This window comes from Pongo pygmaeus, chromosome 23 (genome assembly GCF_028885625.2).
Source record: "Pongo pygmaeus isolate AG05252 chromosome 23, NHGRI_mPonPyg2-v2.0_pri, whole genome shotgun sequence".
Lineage (NCBI taxonomy): Eukaryota > Metazoa > Chordata > Mammalia > Primates > Hominidae > Pongo > Pongo pygmaeus.
In genome coordinates this window covers 46239375-46262427 of record NC_085931.1, presented here as the reverse complement: position 1 = coordinate 46262427, position 23053 = coordinate 46239375, and the positions used below count along the sequence as shown (strand labels likewise).

Sequence of the window (23053 nt, the reverse complement as noted above, 5' to 3'; positions counted from 1 at the left end):
CAAAAACAAAAACAAAAGGACACATGGAAACTTTGGGAGGTGGTGGATGTGTCTATTACCTTGATTTTGATGATGGTATCATGGGTATTTGCATATGACCCAGTCATCAAGTTTTACACATTAAATATGTGCACTTCCTTGAGTATCAATTATACCTCAATAAAACTGTTTAAAAAAGATTAGATAAAGCCACGAAAAGAATCTAATTTGAATGCCCCCTCTCCAAGTCATCTTATTTTCCCACACACCTAGTAACATGTATCTATTACTGCATTTCCCATATTGCATTGCAACAATCCTTTTACACACCTTGTTCTCCTGTTCCTCAAGGACAGGGCCTGTTTCTAAGTCATCTTTGTCCCTCTGGGCACATGGTAAATACAGTTTTCAATGAATCCTTTTGATTAGATGTCATTGAATGAAGAGTGGGACAAAAAACTTTTCTTGGGACTCAGAGGAGGCAGATGAGAATTGTTTTGGAAAGTTATAGGAGTTGTAGGCCGGGTGCAGTGGCTCATGCCTGTAATCCCAGCACTTTGGGAGGCTGAGGCAGGTGGATCACGAGGTCAGGAGATCGAGACCATCCTGGCTAACATGGTGAAACCCCGTCTGTACTAAAAATACAAAAAAATTAGCCGGATGTGGTGGCAGGTGCCTGTAGTCCCAGCTACTCGGGAGGCTGAGGCAGGAGAATGGCATGAACCCAGGAGGCGGAGCTTGCAGTGAGCCAAGATCGCACCACTGAACTCTAGCCTGGGTGACAGAGCAAGACTCCGTCTCAAAAAACAACAAAAAAAGAAAGTTATAGGCGTTGTATTGGCAATGGGTTTGGTTTGCCCAGTCCATCCCCCATTGTCTGTAGCAGAAAAGGCCACTGCCCAGGCTACAGGAGCGGGCAGAGAACTCCAGCCAAGGTAATCATAATACATCCACTTGCGCTTTCCTCTAGGTATTTGAAAACTTCAGAAGGAGGCAAAAGGCCCTTTGTAGTTCTCAAGTGGTGAGGATTATGAGGACACTGGGGCTGCCCCAAGCCATGTGGGGAGAGACTGTGAAAATCAGAAAGACACAGAGAGAGGCTCAGAGATGCTTGGTGCCTGGATCAAGTCATCCCTGAGGTCCCTGGCCCTGCCCCTTCCGTGTTATGTCACGTGAGCCAAGCATCTCCCCCACTCCCCTTTGTGTAAGCTGGCCAGTTTGCTCCTCTGTCATTTGGAACCAAGAGGACCTCCCAGTTGATATGGTGATATGGTTTGGATGTCTTGTCCCCTCCAAATCTCATGTTGAAATGTGACCTTCAAGGTTGTGTTTGGGTCATGGGGGGCAGATCCCTCATGAATGGCTTGGTGCTGTGCTCGTGTAATGAGTGAGTTCTCTCTCTAGATATGCATCATGAATGAGTTCTTGCTCTGTGAGTTCATGTAAGATCTGCTTGTTTAAAAGAGCCTGGAACTTCCTCCTCTCTCTCTTGCTCCTGCTCTCTGCATGTGACATGTTGACTCCCCTTCTGCCATGATCGTAAGTTTCCTAGGCCGTCAGTAGAAGCAGATGCCGACACTATGCTTCATGTACAGCCTGCAGAACTGTGAGCCAAGTAAACCCCTCTTATTTATAAATTACCCAGTCTCAGGTATTCCTTTATACAATGCAAATGAACTAGTACATGCAGCTTCAGGGAAGAGGGAGCCTTTGAGCTGGTCCTTGTCTGTGGGTTGGAGTGTGGTGGGGTAGGATGGGAGGACATTCCTGTTGGGAGAAACTGGGTGAAAGGAGGTAAGGAGGGTCAGTACTGCCTTGTGTCTTTGGAATGACAAGCAGTGGCATTTTCTGGTATGTGGCGTCAGTTCCTGAGAGTTCTCAGGGAAGGTTGGGAACATGCTGAGGGTTTGTACTTAACCTGGAAGGACTTGGGCCAGCCCCTACCTTCTCCTCCAGAACTGCTGCCTCTCCCTCCCATCTGTGCATTTGTATCTCATGGTGACTGTCTCCATTAAAATATTTTTTTTCTTTTCTTTTTCTTTCTAGGGGTTTTCTGGTGAAGACCGGAAAACCTGCTAGACAAATTCTAAAATAGCAGTAACATTCTCCATTTTGTCTTTCCCTTCTTTTCACAGAATAATATTTAAAAATTCAAAGATATTTCAAAGTACAAACATCCATGTACCCACCTCCCAGAATGAATACATATTAACATTATTCCACTATAATGACTTCAGATTCTTTTTTTTAAAAACAATTGTTTTAGTTAAGAAAACACATGAACACAGTTTAGGCCCCAGATCTATCCCCAGCACCCTTCTCAGAGGAACAGAAATTGGTGTGTCCTTCCTGTCCATGTTCTGATCACCTATTTGCAGGAGAAGCAGTGTAGCCCATATTTAATTACATGTAGTACAAAATATTGGTAAGAGTCAAGAAGTTAAAAAAAATTAAAAAGTTTATAAAGTAAAAAAGTTACAGTAGCAAAGTTAATTTATTATTAAAGAAAGAAAATTAAAGGCCAGGTGCAGTGGCTCACGCTTGTAATCCCAGTACTTGGGGGAGGCTGAGGTGGGTAGATTACCTGAGGTCAGGAGTTCGAGACCAGCCTGGTCAACATGGTGAAATCCTGTTTCTACTAAAAATACAAAAATTAGACAGGCATGGTGGTAGGTGCCTGTGATCCCAGCTACTCGGGAGGCCGAGGCAGGAGAATCACTTGAATCTGGGAGGCAGAGGTTGCAGTGAGCCAAGATCGTGCCACTGCACTCCAGCCTGGGCAACAGAACAAGACTCTGCCTCAAAAAAAAAAAAAAAAAAAAGAAAAGAAAATTATAAAAATAAATTTAGCATAGCCTAAGTGTATAGTGTTTACAAAGTCTACATTAGTGTATAGTAATGCCCTAGGCCTTCACATTCATTTACCACTCATTCACCCACTCACCCAGAGCAACTTCCAGTCCTGCAGGCTCCATTCATGGAAAGTGCCTGATATGGTTTGGATGTTTGTCACCTCCAGATCTCATGTTGCAATGTAATCCCCAGCATTGGATGGGGCCCGGTGGGAAGTGATTGGATCATGGGGGGACCCTTCATGAGTGGTTTAGCACCATCCCCTTGATGATAAGTGAGTTTTTGTTCAGCTGGTTCACTAGCGATCTGGTTGTTTAGAAGTCTGGGACCAGCCGGGTGCAGTGGCTCATGCCTGTAATCCTAGCACTTTGGGAGGCCAAGGTGGGTGGATTGCCTGAGCTCAGGAGTTCGAGACCAGCCTGGGCAACATGGTGAAACCCTGTCTCTACTAAAATATGAAAAGTTAGCCAGGTGTGGCAGCGAGCACCTGTAGTCCCAGCTACTTGGGAAGGTGGCAGGAGAATCGCTTGAACCTGGGAGGTGTAGACTACAGTGAGCTGTGATTGCGCCACTGCACTCCAGCCTGGGCGACAGAGCCAGAGACTCCATCTCCAAAAAAAAAAAAAAAAGGCCCGACCTCCCCTGCCCATTGCTTCTGCTCTCGCCATTGCCTTCTGCCATGATTGATTGTTTACTTCCTGAGGCCGCACCAGAAGCAGATGCCAGCAGCATGCTTCCTGTAAAGCCTGCAGAACCATAAGCCAATTAAACCTCCTTTCCTTACACATTACCCAGCCTCAGGTATTTCTTTGTAGCAATGAAGGAACTGGCTAACACAGTGCCCTATACGGGTGTACCATTTTGCAACCTTTTATACTGTATTTTTATTGTACCTTTTCCATGTTTAGATACGTTTAGATACAATACCATTGTAACACGAATACCATTGTATTACAATTGCCTACAGTATTCAGAGCAGTTACATGCTATAGACATTTGTAGCCTAGGAGCAATAGGTCATGCCATGTAGCCTGGGTCTGTGATAGACTATCCCATCTAGGTTTGTGTAAGTGCATTCTCTGGTGATTGCATAACAATGAAATCACCTAATGATGCATTTCTCAGACTGTATCCCTGTTGTTAAGTGACACATGATTTTGTTAACAACTTGTTTTGCTCACTTAAAATTATGTCTTTGGGAGACTTTGCTTCTAGCTAAGTTGGAGTAACAGGGACCAGATTTCCCCTGCTGCCTGGGATAATGAAAACAAACAAACAAACCAGCAAAAAAAAAAGTCTAAAAATGGTTTTCAGACATTACGCATCGGGCAGCACAAGGGAGTGACCTCCGAGACAGGGAGACAAACAAAGTGAGCCCTATGGCTGCCTTGGCTTAACGCCTGGAGAGTTTCCAGAACAGTTTATTGACCTCTTTGGAGCCCCATGATATCTCTGAGTTGAGGAGATGGAGTGGGGAGTTTGGGGAGGCCAAAGTGTCTGGCATTCACATGCAGAGCATGGAAGAGGAGAGTGCTAATTGGAGAGAGACAGTTCCAGCTCTTGTGAGAGTCCCTCTTGCATCTTCAGCAAATAGTGATCAGCTAATGCATGCAAAGACAGCACCCAAGCCTGGAGAAGGCCACCTGAAGGACTGGAAGGAACAATCTCTGTAGCTCATGGAGTGCTGGAACCATCTGTGTTCCCATCAGCCAGGATGGACATCTGGTGGTGCACTCGGGAGTGAGGGAAATTAGCCCTAGAGTAAAGACCTCTCTGATCCATCCAACAAGGCTTAGAAACAAACCTTGAAAGGATCAAACTGTTTTTAAGTATCTTCACTGTGTCACAGAACAAAGCTCAAGACAGTCTATAGGAATACAAACATCCAGTGCCCAAACAAGGTAAAATTCACAATACCTGGCATTCAATAAAAAAATCACCAGGCATGGAAAAAAAGCAGGAAAATGTGACCCACAATGGGGAGGAAAATCAATCCATATAGACAGACCCAGAAAAGACACAGATGACAGAATTAGAAGACAAGGACAATAAACACAGTCATTATAACTATATTCCATATGTTTAAGAATGTGGAGGGAAGATTAAGTGTGCCGAGCAGGGACACAAAAGATGTAAAAGGGACTCAAGAAGTCATCTGGTTCCAGGAAGATGGCGTGGATGTGCTTCTTCTTATCCTTGCTAAGTACAACTAAACACCTTGGATTTTACTTACAAAACAAATGCAAGAAGATACTGCAAGGTGGGGAGAAGAAGGCAGAACAACTGGGGACTTGAGGACCTGAAGAAGTTCCCTGGGGTTTCTTTTTGCCTGATATATACCAGATGGGGTGCTGGAGGAGTAGGCAATGTGGAAGAGCCAACAGGGGCACACAAGGCCCAACAGAAGCACGCTCTTTCTAGCCAGCCACCCCCTAGCAAGACAGAGAACTTTTAGAAAATATGGCCGGGAGCGGTGGCTCACACCTGTAATCCCAACACTTTGGGAGGCCAAGGTGGGCGGAACACGAGGTCAGGACATCGAGACCATCCTGGCTAACATGGTGAAACCCCGCCTCTACTAAAAAAATACAAAAAATTAGCCAGGCATGGTGGCGGGCGCCTGTAGTGCCAGCTACTCAGGAGGCTGAGGCAGGAGAATGGCGTGAACCCAGGAGGCGGAGCTTGCAGTGAGCTGAGATCACGCCACTGCACTTTATCCTGGGCGACAGAGCGAGACTCCATCTCAAGAAAAAAAAAAAGAAAATAATTGCTCCACTCCAGTCAAACACCACAGAATAAGTGGTGGACCCACACCACCTGTGCCAGCAATGGCTGAGTGGGGAGCCCAGACTTCCACTCTCTTTGAGCACCTCAACCCTGCCCTCCTGCACCCCCTTCCCATCCCAGGTGGTGTCAGGGAAGGTCAAGAGGAAGCTGGGGCTTTCGTCCCCTTGCATAGTAATGAGGCCCCACTCTCACCCAGCCACAGTGACAGTGGAGATTATGTGGGGAGCTGCGCCCAGGAGTAATTAGCCACCCCTCCCTGTTCTGGTTGGGGTGGTGTCAGAGGAGGCCAAGGAGAGAGTCAGGACTGCCACCACTGCCTGGCAGTAATGAGGTCCCCCTGGACCTGGTGTCAGTGGGATCCTGTGGGGATCAATAACGAGGCACTCCTGCCCCTCCCACCCAGGAAAGAGCAGCAGAAGCCTAGCAGAGGGCCGAAGCTCCCACTCTTGGGCAGCAGTAATGAGGAACCCCCCCTGGTGTCAATGTTGGCAACCTGGACTTCTACCCCTAGCTAGCAGTAATGAGGCAGCAAATCCCTCTTTCCCCTGCTGGAATGGTATCAGAAAAAGGTAACTAAACTGAAGGTTTAAGTAAGATCCAGAGTCTCCTAACATAATACCCCGAATGTGCAGATTTCAATCAAAAAGCACTCATCCTACCAAGAACCAGGAAGATCTCCAACAGAATGAGAGAAGACAATTGATAGATACCAACAGCAAGATGACAGAGACGTTACATATATCTGTTAAAGATGTTAAAGCAGCCATCATAAAGATACTTCAGTGAGCAATTATGAACATGATTAAAAAAAGGAAAAAAATTCTTAAGAGGGCTGTAGGCAGTAAAATAAAAAACAACAATATAAATACAAAATATTATAAAAAGAGAAAAAAGATAGTCTCAGCAAAAAAAAAAAAAGTTTCATAAAGAGAAAAAGAAATAAAGAATATATAGAAGAGCTAACAAAAAACCCAACGGATGAGCTCAACAGCAGACTGGAGGTGGAGCAGAGGAAGCGGAGGGACAAGTGAACTCAAAGACAGAGTATTAGAGAATAACCAATATGAGCCTGGCACAGTGGCTCACACCTGTAGTCCCGGCACTTTGGGAGGCCAAGGTGGGTGGATCATGAGGTCAGGAGTTTGAGACCAGCTTGGCCAACATGGTGAAACCCTGTCTCTACTAAAAATACAAAAAATTAGCTGGACATGGTGGCGGGCGCCTGTAATCCCAGCTACTCGGGAGGATGAGGCAGGAGAATTGCTTTGTTTGAAATGTTTGTTCCCCGGTGCTGCAAAGAAATTGTACTTTAACATAAATTTAATGTTCTCAGTAAGGCCATTTTTATACTTTTTATAGAAAGGGTGCAGTTGCCAACAGTTTTGTTATGAGAGTATACTGAACAAAGGAGACAGGGTCATTTATAACGTGATGTCTGATGTGTTTACCTTACTGCGGTGTTCGGTTTCCATTGGCTGGAACGGGACCTCATATTTTGTATTTGTCCTGATTGGCTGGCAACTTAGAACTTTTTAAAAGAGGCAAAGGCAGAGGAGAACAAAGGAAGGAGGAAGTAACTTGTGGAATGCTGAGAAAGGTAAAAACACCTTTAAATAAGGAAGAGGAACAGGCTATGACCCAATGCTTGCCTGGACCAGTATAAGTATGCCAGGGCAAATATTTAGGCTAAATTGTGGGAGCTAAGAACATAAAGTACATTGACTTCTTTATTATGGCTAGCAGATATTTAAGGATGTTAGCACAGGTCTTTGAATAAATTTTGTTTTTAAGAGAAGTTACTATTTATTCTTAATTAGATGGGGAGGAATTTTTTGAAGAGGAACCTCTATTTTACCAGGAGGCAGAGGTTGCAGTGAGCCAAGATCACGCCATTGTACTCCAGCCTGGGCAACAGAGCAAGACTCCATCTCAAAAAAAAAAAAAAAAAAAGAAAGGAATTAACCAATATGAACAATAGAAAAAAAATAGACTGAAAATAAAATGAGCAGGGTCTCAGGAATTCATGGGACTACAACAAAAGATCCAACATTCCTATCATGAGTCCTAGAGAGAGGAAATAAAAGGGCAGGGCTGGAAAAGTATATGAAGAAATAATGGCTGAAAATTCCCAAATTTGGCAAAAGACATAAGCTTAAATATTCAAGAAGGTGAACAAATCTCAAAATAGATAAACCCAAAGAAATTCATTCCAAGACACATCATAACTAAACTTTTGAAAACTAAATACAAAAAAACCCTTGAAAGCAGCCAGGGAAAAATGTTTATCTTATACAAGAGAAACAACCTGAATGAGAAAAAAATTTCTCATCAGAAATCATGGAGGCCAGAAGGAAGTGGAGCAATATTTTTCAGGTGCATTAAGGAAAGAACTGTTGGCCAGGCACGGTGGCTCACACCTGTAATGCCAGCACATTGGGAGGCCAAGGTGGGTGGTTCACTTGAGGCCAGGACTTTGAGACCAGCCTGGACAACACGGTGAAACCCTGTCTCTACTAAAAATACAAACATTAGCCAGGCGTGGTGGCACATGCCTATAATCCCAGCAACTTGGGAGGCCCAGCCACAAGAATTGCCTGAACCCTGGAGGCGGAGGTTGCAGTGAGCTGAGATCACACCACTGCACTCCAGCCTGGGTGGAGTGAGACAGAGTGAGACCCTGTCTCAATAACAACAACAACAACAATAAAAAAAGAAACAAACAAAAAAAAACTGTTAAATATCTGTGACAGTTCATTTACTTATCAACTTGACTAAGGGATGCCCAGATAGCTGGTAAAGTGTTATTTCCGGGTGTGTCTATGAATGTGTTTCTGGAAAAGATCAGCATTTCTTTTTTATTTTCTTTTAGACTGAGTTTCGCTCTTGTCATACAGGCTGGAGTGCAATGGCGTGATCTGGGCTCACTGCAACCTCCACCTCCTAGGTTCAAGCAATTCTCCTGCCTCAGCCTCCCAAGTAGTTGGGATTACTGGTGTGAGCCACCACACCTGGCTAATTTTGTATTTTTAGTAGAGACGGGGTTTCACCATGTTGGCCAGGCTGGTCTCGAACTCCGGACCTCAGGTGATCCACCTGCCTTGGCATCCCAAAGTGCTGGAATTACAGGCATGAGCCACCGCGCCTGGCCCCATACATTCTTTTCAAGTGCCAGCAGAATATACACCAAGATGGACTACGTTCTGGGCCACAAAACAAATCTCAACAAATTTAAAAGAAATCATACAGAGACAATTTTGTTCACAGACAAAAATGGAATCAAACTAGAAATTAATAATAGAAAGATAACAGTAAAATCTCCATACACTTGAAAACTAAGCAACACACTTCTGTAGAGTCCTTGAGTCAAAGAGGAAGTCTGAAAAAGATGAACAAGTACCTTAAACTGAATGAAAATGAAAACACAACATATCAAAATTTATGGGACACAGCTAAAGGCAGGCTGAGAGGGAAATATATAGCACTAAATGAATACATTAGAAAAGAAGTCTAAATCAATAATTGAAGCTCCCATCTCAAGAACCTGGATAAAGAAGAGAAAACTAAATCCAAGGCAGAAGGAATAAAATAATACAAATAAGAAGCAAAATCAGTGAAGTTGGAAACAGGAAAACAATGGAGAAAATCAGTGAAGCAAAGGGCTAGTTCCTTGATAAGATCAGAGAGAGAGAGAGAGAGAGAAAGAGAGAGAGAGAGTGAGCAGATTACTATTATCAGTAATGAAAAAGGAGATACCACTACAGACCTTGCAGACACCAAAAGAATAATAAGGGAGTATTTTGAACAACTCTACACACATAAATTTGACAACCTAGATGAAATAAATCAATTCTTCAAAAAACGCCAACTATTTCGTACCACAAATAGATCTTTTTACTAGCCCTATAGCTATTAAGGAAATCAAAATTATAATTTAAATTTAACAGCCTAGATGAAATGGATCAGTTCTTCAAAAAACACACACTATCACAAATAGATCTTTTTACTAGCCCTACAAACTATTAAGGAAACCAAAATGATAATTTGAAATTTCTCAAAAATTAAATCTCCATGCCCAGGTGATTTTGCCAGAGAATTCTCCTAAATGTTTAAAGAAGAATTTTAAAAAGTCTATAAAATATCTTCCAGAAAACAGAAGAGGAGAGAACACTTTCAAGTCTATTTTATGAAGCTAGTATTACCCCGAGAGCAAAACCAGAGAAGACGGTATAAAAAAGGAATCTACAGATTAATATCCCTTGTGAATATAGGCACAAACATCCTTAGTAAAATATTAGCAAGACCAGGGATCATGGTGGATAGGAGGCAGGACTAGATTGCAGCTCCGGACACAGCAGCATGCGGAGGCTTGCATTGTGAATTTTAGCCCCAGATCGACTGCAAGAACAAACCAGCAATCCTGAAAGGACCCACAGACCCTCTGAAGGAAGCAGACTGCTCCTGCAGGACCTGGGAGACACCCCAAATACTGTGAGTGCCCCAACTGCAGAAGTGGGAAAGGGAGACCCTCCTCTCCCAAACACACACCCCCAATGGAGAAGCTGAAGGTCTGTTTGAGGAAGTTCTTGACTTTACCTGGAGCTGAGTCAAGTTAGAGAGCTGAGCTGAGCGAAATACAGGGGTAGAGGAAGCAGCAGGGAGGCCCTGGGAGCTCAATGGATCCCGAAGCAGCCCATTCTTGCCTGGCACCACCAGGATCCATCAGGAGGGTGGCCAGAGGAGCAGGGGTTAAAACTCCACAGGGACAAGGACTTTTCTAGCTGAACTTTGTAACAATTTGAACGGGGCGAGAAGCCTGGGCCAGAACTTGGGGGAGGGCACGAATCTGGCTTGCATACTTCTCAGGCAGGGGAAGAACTAAAGCCCTTTTCTTTCCCAGCTGGGAGGCAGAAAGCCTTGGGCAAGTCTTCAAGCTCAACTTGCCGTCCACCTGGAAATGTATTTGGGGCTGTTGCGGGGGTCGCGGTGGGAGTGAGACCCACCCTTGGGTTTGCATGGGAGTTGGATAAGGCCTGTGACTGGCTTTTCCCCTCTTCCCTGACAACCTGCATGACTCAACAGAGGCAGCCATAATCCTCCTAGGTACACAACTCCAGTGACCTGGGAATCTTACCCCCATCCCCTATAGCAGCCACAGCAAGATCTGCCCAAGGGGAGTCTGAGCTCATACACGCCTAGCCTTGCCCCCACCTGATAGTCCTTCCCTACCCAACCTGGTAGCTGTAGACAAAGTGTGTCCGGAATTGGTTCCTTCCAGTGGGTTCTTGGTCTCGCTGACTTCAAGAATGAAGCCACGAACCCTCGCGGTGAGTGTTAACAGTTCTTAAAGATGGTGTGTCTGGAGTTTGTTCCTTCAGATGTTCAGATGTGTCCGGAGTTTCTTCCTTCCGGTGGGTTCGTGGTCTCGCTGACTTCAGGAGTGAGGCCGCAGACCTTCGCAGTGAGTGTTACAGCTCTTAAAGGTGGCGCATCCGGAGTTGTTTGTTCCTCCGGGTGGGTTTGTGGTCTCGCTGACTTCAGGAGTGAAGCCGCAGACCTTCACAGTGAGTGTTACAGCTCATAAAGGTAGTGCAGACCCAAAGAGTGAGCAGCAGCAAGATTTATTGTGAAGAGAGAAAAACAAAGCTCCTACAGCATGGAAGGGGACCCGAGCGGGTTGCCACTGCTGGCTTGGTGGCCAGCTTTTATTCCCTTATTTGGCCCTGCCCATGTCCTGCTGATTGGTCCATTTTACAGAGCGCTGATTGGTCCATTTTACAGAGTGCTGATCGGTGCATTTTTACAGAGTGCTGATTGGTGTGTTTACAAACCTTTAGCTAGACACAGAGCACTAATTGGTGCGTTTTTACAGAGTGCTGATTGGTGTATTTACAAACCTTTAGCTAGACACAGAGCACTGATTGGTGTGTTTATAATCCTTTAGCTACACAGAAAAGTTCTCCAAGTCCTCACCCGACCCAGAAGCCCAGCCGGCTTCACCTCTCAAAATGACATATAATCTTGGGAGTTCTAGAGCCCTGCCCACCACTGGTCCCTCTCCACACTACTATAGCTGATGCTTTCTGGAAAGTACCACCTCCTGGCAGGAGGCCAACCAGCACAAAAATAGAGCATTAAACCATCAAAGCTAAGGACCCCCACAGAGTCCATTGCACCTTCTGCCACCTCCACTGGAACAGGTGCTAGTATCCACGGCTGAGAGACCCATAGATGGTTCACATCACAGGACTCTGTGCAGACAGCCCTCGGTACCAGCCCAGAGCTGGGTAGACTCGCTAGGTGGCTAGACCCAGAAGAGAGACAGCAATCACTACAGTTCAGCTTACAGGAAGCCATATGCACAGGAAAAGTGAGAGAGTACTACATCAAGGGAACACCCCATGGGACAAAAATTCTGAGCAACAGCCTTCAGCCCTAGACCTTCCCTCTGACAGGGCCTACCCAAATGAGAAGGAACCAGAAAACCAACCCTGGTAATATGACAAAACAAGGCTCATCGACACCCCCCACTAAAATCACACTAGTTCACCAGCAATGGATCCAAACCAAGAGGAAATCCCTGATTTATCTGAAAAAGAATTCAGGAAGTTAGCTATTAAGCTAATCAGGGAGGGACCAGAGAAAGGCAAAGCCCCATGCAAGGAAATCGAAAAAATGATACAAGAAGTGAAGGGAGAAATATTCAAGGAAATAGACAGCCTAAAGAAAAAAACAGCAAAAAAATCAGGAAACTTTGGACACACTTTTAGAAATGTGAAATGCTCTAGAAAGTCTCAGCAATATAACTGAACAAGTAGAAGAAAGAAATTCAGAGCTTGAAGACAAGGTCTTCAAATTAACCCAATCTAACAAAGACAAAGAAAAAATAATAAGAAAATATGAACAAAGCCTCCAAGAAGTCTGGGATTGTGTTAAAGGACCAAACCTAAGAATAATCAGTGTTCCTGAGGATGAAGACAATTCTAAAAGCTTGGAAAACATATTTGAGGGAATAATCAAGGAAAACTTCCTGGCCTTGCTAGAGACCTAGACATACAAATACAAGAAGCACAAAGAACACCTGGGAAATTCATCACAAAAAGATCTTCGCCTAGGCACATTGTCATCAGATTATCCCAAGTCAAGACAAAGGAAAGAATCTTAAGAGCTGTGAGACAGAAGCACCGGGTAACTTATAAAGGAAAACCTATCAGATAAACAGCAGATTTCTCAGCAGAAACCCTACAAGGTAGAAGGGATTGGGGCCCTATCTTCAGCCTTCTCAAACAAAACAGTTATCCGCCAAGAATTTTGTATCCAGTGAAACTAAGCATCATATATGAAGGAAATATATAGTCATTTTCAGACAAACAAATGCTGAGAGAATTCACCATAACCAAACCACCACTACAAGAACTGCTAAAAGGAGCTCTAAATCTTGAAACAAGTCCTGGAAACACATCAAAACAGAACCTCTTTAAAGCATAAATCACATAGGACCTATAAAACAAAAATATAAGTTTAAAAAGCAAACACAAAAAACAAACCCAAAGTATGCAGGCAACAAAGAGCATGGTGAATGCAATGGTACCTCACATTCCAATACTAACATTGAATGTAAATGGCCTAAATACTCCACTTAAAAGATACAGAACCACAGAATGGGTAACAACTCACCAACTAACTATCTGCTGCCTTCAGAAGACTCGCCTAACACATAAGGACTCACGTAAGCTTAAAGTAAAGGGGTGGAAAAAGGCATTTCATGCGAATGGACACCAAAAGCAAGCAGGAGTGGCTATTCTTATATCAGACAAAACAAACTTTAAAGCAATAGTGGTTAAAAGAGACAAAGAGGACATTATATAATGGTAAAAGGCCTTGTCCAACAGGAAAATATCACAATCCTATGTGTATATGCACCTAACACTAGAGCTCCCAAATTTATAAAACAATTACTAATAGACCTAAGAAATGAGATAGACAACAACACAATAAAAGGGAGGAACTTCAGTACTCCACTGACAGCACTAGATAGGTCATCAAGATAGAAAGTCAACAAAGAAACAATGGATTTAAACTATACCTTGAAACAAATAGATGTAACAGATATATACAGAACATTTCATCCAACAACTGCAGAATACACATTCTGTTCAACAGCGCATGGAACTTTCTCCAAGATAGGCCATATGACAGGCCATAAAATGAGCCTCAATAAATTTAAGAAAATTGAAATTATATCAAGCACTCTCTCAGGCCACAGTGGAATAAAACTGTAAATCAACTCCAAAAGGAACCTTGAAAACCACACAAATACATGGAAATTAAATAACCTGCTCCTGAATGAGCATTGGGTCAAAAACAAAATAAAGATGGAAATTAAAAACTTCTTCAAACTGAATGACAATGATGACACAACCTATCAAAACCTCTAGGACACAGCTAAGGCAGTGCTAAGAGGAAAGTTCATAGCCCTAAATGCCTACATCAAAAAGTCTGAAAGAGCACAATAGACAATCTAAGGTCACACCTCAAGGAAGTAGAGAAACAAGAAAAAACCAAACCCAAACCCAGCAGAAGAAAGGAAATAACCAAGATCAGAGCAGAACTAAATGAAATTGAAACAAACAAAAAATACGAAAGATAAATGAAACAAAAAGCTGATTCTTTGAAAAGATAAATAAAATTGATAGACCATTAGCAAGATTACCTAAGAAGAGAGAAAATCCAAATAACCTCACTGAGAAATGAAACAGAGATATTACAACTGACACCACAGAGATACAAAAGATCATTCAAGGCTACTATGAACACCTTTACGTGCATAAACTAGAAAATCTAGAAGAGATGGATAAATTCCTGGAAAAATACAACCCTCTTAGCTTAAATCAGGAAAAATTAGATACCCTGAACAGACCAATAACAAGCAGCAAGATTGAAACAGTAATTAAAAAATTACCAACAAAAAGAAGTCCAGGACCACATGGATTCAGAGCAGAATTCTACCAGACATTCAAAGAAGAATTGATATCAACCCTTTTGATACCATTTCACAAGACAGAGAAAGAAAGAACCTTCCCTAATTCATTCTTTGAAGCCAGCATCACCCTAGTACCAAAATCAAGAAGAGACACAACCAAAAAAGAAAACTACAGACTGATATCCTTGATTGACATAGATGCTAAAATCCTTAAAATACTAGCTAACTGAATCTAACAACATATCAAAAAGATAATCCACTGTGATCAAGTGGGTTTCATACCAGGGATGCAGGGATGGTTTAACATATGCAAGTCAATAAATGTGATACACCACATAAACAGAATTAAAAACAAAAATCACATGATCATCTCATTAGATGCAGAAAAAGCATTCGACAAAATCCAGCATCCCTTTATGATTAAAATCCTCAGCAAAATCGGCATGCAAAGGCTTAATGTAATAAAAGCCATCTATGACAAACCCACAGTCAACATAATACTGAATAGGGAAAAGTTGAAAGCATTCCCTTTGAGAACGGGAACAAGACAAGGATGCCCACCTTCACCACTCCTCTTCAACATAGTACTGGAAGTCCTAGCCAGAGCAATCAGACAAGAGAAAGAAATAAAGGGCATCCAAATTGGTAAAGAGGAAGTCAAACTGTTGCTGTTTGCTAACGATATGATCATCTACCTTGAAAACCCTAAGGGCTCCTCCAGAAAGCTCCTAGAACCGATAAAATAATTCAGCAAAGTTTCCAATACAAAATTAATGTACACAAATCAGTAGCTCTTCTATACACCAACAGCGACCAAGCAGAGAATCAAATCAAGAACTCAACCCCTTTTACGATGGCTGAAAAGAAAGAATAAAATACTTAGGAATGAAAGACCTCTACAAGGAAAACTACACAACACTGCTGAAATAAATCATAGATAACACAAACAAATGGAAAAACATCCCATGCTCATGGATGGGTAGAATCAATATTGTGAAAATGATCATACTGCCAAAAGCAATCTACAAATTCAACACAATCCCCATCAAAATACCACCATCATTCTTCACAGAGTTAGAAAAAAATTCTAAAATTCACATGGAACCAAAAAGAGCCCGCATAGCCAAAGCAAGACTAAGCAAAAAGAACAAATCTGGAGGCATCACACTACCTGATTTCAAACTCTACTGTAAGGCCATAGTCACCAAAACAGTGTGGTACTTGTGCAAAAATAGGCACATAGACCAATGGAACAGAATAGAGCACCCAGAAATACCCCAAATACTTACAGCTAACTGATCTTCGATAAAGCAAACAAGAACATAAAGTGGGAAAAGGACAGACTTTTCAACAAATTGTGCTGGGATCATTGGCAAGCCACATGTAGGAGAATGAAACTGGATACTCATCTCTCACCTTATACAAAAATCAACTCAAGGTGGATTAAGGACTTAAACCTAAGACCTGAAACTATAAAAATTCTAGAAGATACTTCAATAAAGGTGTCAAAATGTCAAAAAAGGGACTCAGATTAAATTTCTAGAGATGAAAGCTACAATGTCTGACATGAAAAATGCACTAAATGGAATTAATAGCCATTTAGACACTGAAGAAGAAAAGTTTTTTTTTTTTAGATATAGCAATAGAAACCATCCAAAATGAAACATAGAAAAAAGACCCCTAAATGCAGAATTTTAGTGAGCTGTGGGACAATTTTAAGTTTAACGTAAATGTAATTTGAGTACCTGAACAAGGAGAAAGACTTGAGTGTGTAGTTGCTTCATGGTGTCAGTGGTGTACTGAAGTGTGCTTTTGTGGTGGCTGGTAATAGTTTTTCATTTCCATATTTAGCATTCCCTTAAGGATCTCTTGTAAGGCAGGTCCAATGGTAACCTAGGAAATACCATTCTAGACATAAGCCCTGGCAAAGATTCCATGACAAAGACACCTAAAGCAATTGCAATAAAATCAAAAATGGACATATGGAACCTAATTAAACTAAACAGCTTCTGTATAACCTACAGAATACGAGAAAATATTTGCAAACTATGCATCCAACAAAGGTCTAATAACCAGAATCTATAAGGAACTTAAACAAATTAACAAGCAAAAAACAAACAACCCCATTAAAAAATGGGCAAAGGACATGAACAGACACTCTTCAAAAGAAGATGTAACACACAGCCAACAAGCATATGAGAAAATGCTCAATACCATTAATCATTAGAGAAATGCAAATCAAAACCACAGTGAGATACTATCTCACACCAGTCAGAATGACTAATATTAAAAAGTCAAAAAATAACAGATGCTGGCAAGGTTGCAGAGAAAAGGGGATGCTTATACACTGCTGGTGGGAACGTAAATTAGTTCAGACACTGTGGAAAGCAATTTGGAGTTTTCTCAAAGAACTTAAAACAGAACTACCATTTGACACAGCAATCTCATTACTGGGTATACACCCGTAGGAGTATAAATCATTCTACTATAAAGGTACATGTACGTATATGTTCATTATAGCATTATTCACAATAGCAAAGACGTGGAATCAACCTAGGTGCCCATCAATGGTAAACTGGATAAAATGTGGTACATTTATACCATGGAATACTACACAGCTACAAAAATAACAAAATCATGGTTTTTTTTTTTTTTTTTTTTTTTTTGCAGCATGGATGGAGCAAGAGGTCATTATCCTGAGAAAATCAATGCAGGAACAGAAAACCAAATGCTGCATATTCTCACTTACAAGTGGGAGCTAAACAATGAGTACACATGGACTCAAAGAAGGGAACAGTAGACACTGGGGCCTATTTGAAGGTGTAGGGTAGGAGGAGGGTGAGGATCAAATAACTACCTATTGGGTACTATGCTTACTACCTGGGTGATGAAGTAATCTGTACACCAAACCCCTGTGACACACAATTTACCCATGTAACAATCATGCACATGTACCCCAAACCTAAAATAAAAGTCGGAAGGAAAAATAGAGAGAGAATGAATACTAAAAAAAAATTGCAGAAATAATGGGTCAAGAATTTCCAAACCCTCAAACGTAAAAACTGCATCAAGGTATATCATAATCTAATTGCTTAAAACCAGTGATGAAGAGAAAATCTTAAAAAGCAGCCAGAGTAAAAAGATCTATGTGTAGAAAAGAGTGAAGACTGCTGTCCTTAGAAAAGGCTACTTGTGGGTTTGGTCCTTGGCTGGTGTCTGGGAACTTGGATTCCGAGAGACAAGTTTTGTTTCCCTCTTTCCTTCTGTCTGAAGGCTGATAACTCTATTGCAATGACCAAGGATTCAGGTAATGTTAACTCTGAAATTCTCCATTCCCTGGACCCGAGCACAGTCTCCTATAGAAGCCTGTTCAAATGGCAACAGCTCTGAGCCCTCACTTAATTTACTCAGAAGGGGTCCAGCTTTCTCTAGTTCCCCAAATTTTCCCAGGTGCCCAGAGTTTCTTGCGCAGTCTCAGGATTTGGCTTTCATTTTGCCTCTCCTTGCCTGAAGAACCCTCCCCTGATGACCTTGTGATTTTCAGAATATCTGCAGTGATATGGCTGCAACAGAGCTGCCCACCTCCTGTGAGCACAGCTTCACCTTCCTCAGCTCTTTGCTTATGCTTAGTCAGGGGAGTCACCTGGCAAGCACATGATCACATGACAAACATGGTCCCCAAGTGTCCCAGGAGCTCTTCAGTGATGAGCTCCTTGAGGATGGACACCATATCTTGTCTCCAAGGCATGACCACAGTGCCAGGTGGCTGGACCATGAATGGGTTAGAATTCTCTGAGGACAGAATTTTCAGGGTTGATTCCTGGTTACTTGTCCAGGCTCCTATCATCATGCCCCTTAATTCCCAGCTATCCATCCCAGGGCAAACTTCCTCCCAGGGTCTGTCCTGTCCTTTCAGCAACTGGGCTCCCGTTGAGGCTACCCCAGTCCATAAGGTGTATTTTAATAATTTAAACTTCAGAGGGGAGGGATCAGAGTTCTCTTCCCTCTTCTCTTTGGAGGAACTTATCATATGTAAAACTACGGTTGCAAATAAATAAGTAAAAACAAATGGTGTGATGAGGGAGGGTTGATATTCCATTACTTTCCTGCTGGTCTCTCAATTCCAGCTGCTTGCTTAGGGTCAGCTGTTTGTAAATGTTTGTTGAATGAATAAAATAGAGGAGGTTAAGATGATTAGGCTTTGTGTCCCCACCCAAATCTCATCTTGACCTGTACCCCCCAGGTGTCGAGGGAGGAATCTGGTCGGGTTAAAAAGAGGTAACAGTGGAATGCAGTGCACGATCTCGAATTTTCTTTTGGGTAGATGACACTATTAGGGCCAGTTGGTAAAATCTAAATAAGGTTTGCAGGGTAGATAATAGTATTGAATTTATGCCAAATTCCTGATTTTGATTATTGAATTGTGGTTATATAAGGGAATGTCCTTCTTTTTAGGAACTATGTACTGAAGATTTGGGGGCAAAAGAGGACTACATCCGCAACTAACTGGAGATGGTTCAGAAGATGATGCATACACACTCAAGCATATTGAGAGAGAAAGGGGCAGAGGACACAGAAGGCTCTGAGTTTAATGTGCATGTTTTGGGGAATTTGGAAGAAGAGCCCCTGAGAATTCATCATTCATTATTCTTGCAACTTTTCTCTAAATCTGAAATTATGTCAAAATATAAAGTTAGAAGAAAACATAAAGAGTACTCACTTAGTATTCATTCATCTCACACCGACATTGCATCCTCTCCAGACAATGATCCATGAAGTGACTTTTCCTGTGATGGGCCATGAGGCAGGGATGTGCTCGGGGGGAATGGGGAGATGTGGGAAAGAGTGAGGTCTACCACTCCACAGACCTCACTCTTTAGGAGTCTGTGGAGTGGTAGATGAGACAGACACACACCTTGTCTCTACCCTGCACTGTGTAACTGGGCCTTGCGTGGTCCTTTGTGAGTGTGTAGTAAGGGTAATTTCTTCAGAAGAGTTCATGAAGAAGCAGAAAAATATGGCCAGGTGAATACATTTTCCTTAAAAAATAACTTACATGGTGAAACCCCGTCTCTACTAAAAATACAAAAATTAGCCAGGCGTGGTGGCAGGCACCTGTAGTCCCAGCTACTCCGGAGGCTGAGGCAGGAGAATCGCTTGAACCCGGGAGACGGAGCTTGCAGTGAGCCGAGATCGCGCCAGTGCACTCAGCCTGGGCAACACAGAGAGACTCCGTCTCAAAAAAAAAAAAAAAAAATAATAATAATAATAAAAATAAAAAATAAAAAAATTACACATCAAAGTGCCCATTGTATAAAGCACTTAGAAGCGAGTCTTTTTAAAATTAATTTTAGAGACATCATAAAAGTGAGTCATCTAATTTAATTTTTACAACCATCCTCTGAAGTAGGTACTTACTTGATCTCATTATGATGCAACCTATTTGCAGGAAAGGAAACAAGCGTGGAAGGGTAAAGTTACCTGCCCCAAATCAAGGAACTACAAGGAACTGTCCATCTGGACGCTCAGCTCTGAGCTTCTAATAATAATTGCATACCTCTAGGGTTAGGAAGGGCAGGTCTATGGGCTGATGAGAAAGTGCCTAGGAAGCCGATGGCCAAATTTACCTGCTTGGTTTTACGCTGCCTGCGTGGGTGTGTCCGAAGCTCAGAGCTCCTTGAGGCCTTCCTCTGTGGGTCCACTAGAGGGCGGTGTTGGCCCAGTTCAGAAGTACGTTTTTGCCCTTGAATTCAGGTGTGGTCAGGAAAGGAATTGCTGTAAAAGCTAAAGAAGCTTAAGCTTCAGGACTTCTCACCTGTGCAGACCCCTTCTGCTTTTGTACCCAACTTTGCATTTATAATTTTGTATCATTTCCCCAAAAGAGGGCTTCGTGAATAAGTTGCAGGCTCCTCAAATCTGTAGTCCCCCCTGCTTATGTCAATACTTTGGTAACTCAGCCTGGGGGACTGGGACATTGAGCGTCTTGAGCATCATGAAGTGTAGATTTCCAGGGCATCTGGCTGTCCCTCTTCCGACTGTGGACTCCCGGAGAGCAGGGGCTCTGCCCTGTTTGACTTGGACCGTCTGCTATGTAGAACAAGCTGTTTGTAAATGTTTGTTGAAAGAATGAAATAAAGGAGGTTGAGATGGTTAGGCTCTGCGTCCCCACCCAAACCTCATCTTGACCTGTACTCCCCAGGTGTTGACGGAGGAACCGGGTGGGAGGTGATTGGATCATGAGGGCGGTTTCCCCCATGCTGTTCTCGTGATAGTGAGTGAGTTCTCACGAGATCTGATGGTTTTATAAGAGGCTCCTCCCCCTTCACTTCCTTCACAAGCTTCCTCTTCTGTTGCGGTGTAAGGCATGTCTGCTTCTCTTTCTGCCATGATGGTAAGTTTACTGAGGCCTCCCCTGCCACGTGAAACTGTGAGTCAATTAAATCTCTTTTCTTTATAAATTACCCAGTCTCAGGCAGTTCTTTAGAGTCGTGTGAAATGGACTAATACAGAGGTAAACAGCCCCCCAGCACCACTGCCACTGCTTTAATCTTCTCTTTGGGTCTCAGTTTCCCAACTCTAAAGGTGGGGGCAGGCATTGGATTAGAGTTCATCTCTAAATCTCTTTCCAGTCAGATGTTTACTCTAGGATTTGCTCCCTGGCCATCCCTTTCTCAACTCTACCACCTGTCATTTCATTTTATTTCTCTAGTTCTGTCCTCTTCTCCAGCCCATGCCTTCACATGGCTAGAGCCTTCTTGGCTCCACTAACACCTTTAGGTGCTGGGATTACATGCACGAGCCACAGAATCTGGCCATGGTATAGAACATTTTTACCACCCCAGAAAGCTTCCCATGCCCCATTGCTTCTCCAGTCTCTGGCTTCTGGCAACTACTGATCTGTTCCCTGGCACTGTGCTTTGCCTTTTCTAGAATTTCATATACATGAAATCCTACAGAAAGTAGTCTTGTGTGTCTGCCTGCTTTCATTCAGCATAATGTTTTTGTGATTCATCCAGGTTCCGTCATGCGTCTGTCATTCATTTCTTCTTGTTACTGACTAGTATTCTATTGTGTGGGTATACCATAATTTACCTACCAGTTGATGAACAAGGCACCAGAATGAAAATGGTCCGAGTTTGAATTTAGACTCTGCTATGCATTGCCTGTATGATCCTGAGCAAACTGTGTAGCTTCTCTAAGCCTCACACTTCTCAGCTGTACAGTAGGGACAGTAACACCTTCCCCTAAGTTTGCTAGGAGGATTAGATGAGCTCAGCCCTGAGGAACACCTCGATGTGTGTCTGGTACTCAATAGCTGGTTGTTATCAAGGATGTATTGAACTGTCTGAACCAGGTGGGGGCATATTCTGCTCTACTCTTATCTTTCTCACAATATTGTAGGCAGATCCTAGAGATTTTTGGTCATTTGCAGCTAAGTACTTCAATCCTGTTTTTCATTTAATGCTTCTCTTTCCCACCCTCCAGCTCATACTTGACCCAGTCCCAGGGACCTGCGCCGGGAGAGGGATGGGAAAGGTTGGGAGCAACGGGCAGGATACTAGCTGTTTCTCAGAGTGCCTGTGTGGGTTCTTCAGAGGTCCCCGTAAAGAGCTTTTGTGGGAGCCCTGACCACCCCATTAGCCCCGATCGTTGCCAGGAGGAGCCCACAGCTTCTTGCCGCTCAGGTAGCCTTGAGTGATGATTAGGATCTTTGGACGTGGGAATTGCTCAAGCCTTGGTCCTTCGGTGGTGTTCTCTCTGCCTGTGAGAGACTCACGCATCTTTGCCATGCTATAGTGGGAGTGCCTGCTGCTGCACCTTCACCCCCTACCCTGTGCCTCCCTCCAGGTCTTTTCTCCCCTATTCTGTTAGACTTAAGGGGCAGATCAGAGTCTGCTGCAGAAACACAGATCTAGGGTCCTTTTCTTTCAGGCAGCCCCTAGCAAATGCTGGGGTGTGGGCAATGTCTCCTTGTCTCTGCTAAAGTGCTTACTGGCTAACCTCCAGGGCAGCCCCTGTGTCTCTTTGCCTGAGGGCGTTCTACAGTGGCCAGGCCCCCAGCCAGGGTAATGGGCCTAAGTACCAGGAAATTAACACCACAGTAGTAGCCCTCTATGATGACCAGTGGGTGTCGGCGTATATTAATAAATGCCCAGGTCCCTTGCCCCCTGGTGGGATGACTCTGAGAGTCGTGTTCCTCACTAGCTCCCAGCGTTTCACAGCAGGATGAATTCCCTGTCATCCACAGTGGTCACTTCTCAATAACCACACCCTTTTCACTGCCGTTCTTTCTCCAGCTCTTATTCCCCTCCTGGAGTTTCCTTGGATAAGCTCTCAAGTTAGTCACGTGTCCTCGGATTCTTGCCTCAAGGTCTCCTTCTGGGGAACCCAAATGATGCCATAGCCCTAATCTTTGCAAATGACTTTCTTGAAGTTGGCTTGGGTGGGGGCCAG

The 23053-nt window shown here is 43.2% G+C and overlaps 1 protein-coding gene and 1 non-coding gene across 2 annotated transcripts in view; both read right to left on the bottom strand.

Moving 5' to 3' along the window:
* Positions 1-20876, bottom strand: part of HMGXB4 (HMG-box containing 4) — a 64871-nt gene extending 43995 nt beyond the window's left edge. Inside the window, exon 1 of the mRNA XM_063662997.1 lies at positions 20227-20876. The gene's annotated coding sequence lies outside the window, so the exon portion shown is untranslated. The remainder of the gene's footprint in view (positions 1-20226) is intronic.
* Positions 2024-2085, bottom strand: LOC129023755 (U7 small nuclear RNA). The gene has a single exon (XR_008496903.1). It is a non-coding gene; the product is annotated as a U7 small nuclear RNA (small nuclear RNA).
* Positions 20877-23053: the final 2177 nt, after the last annotated feature.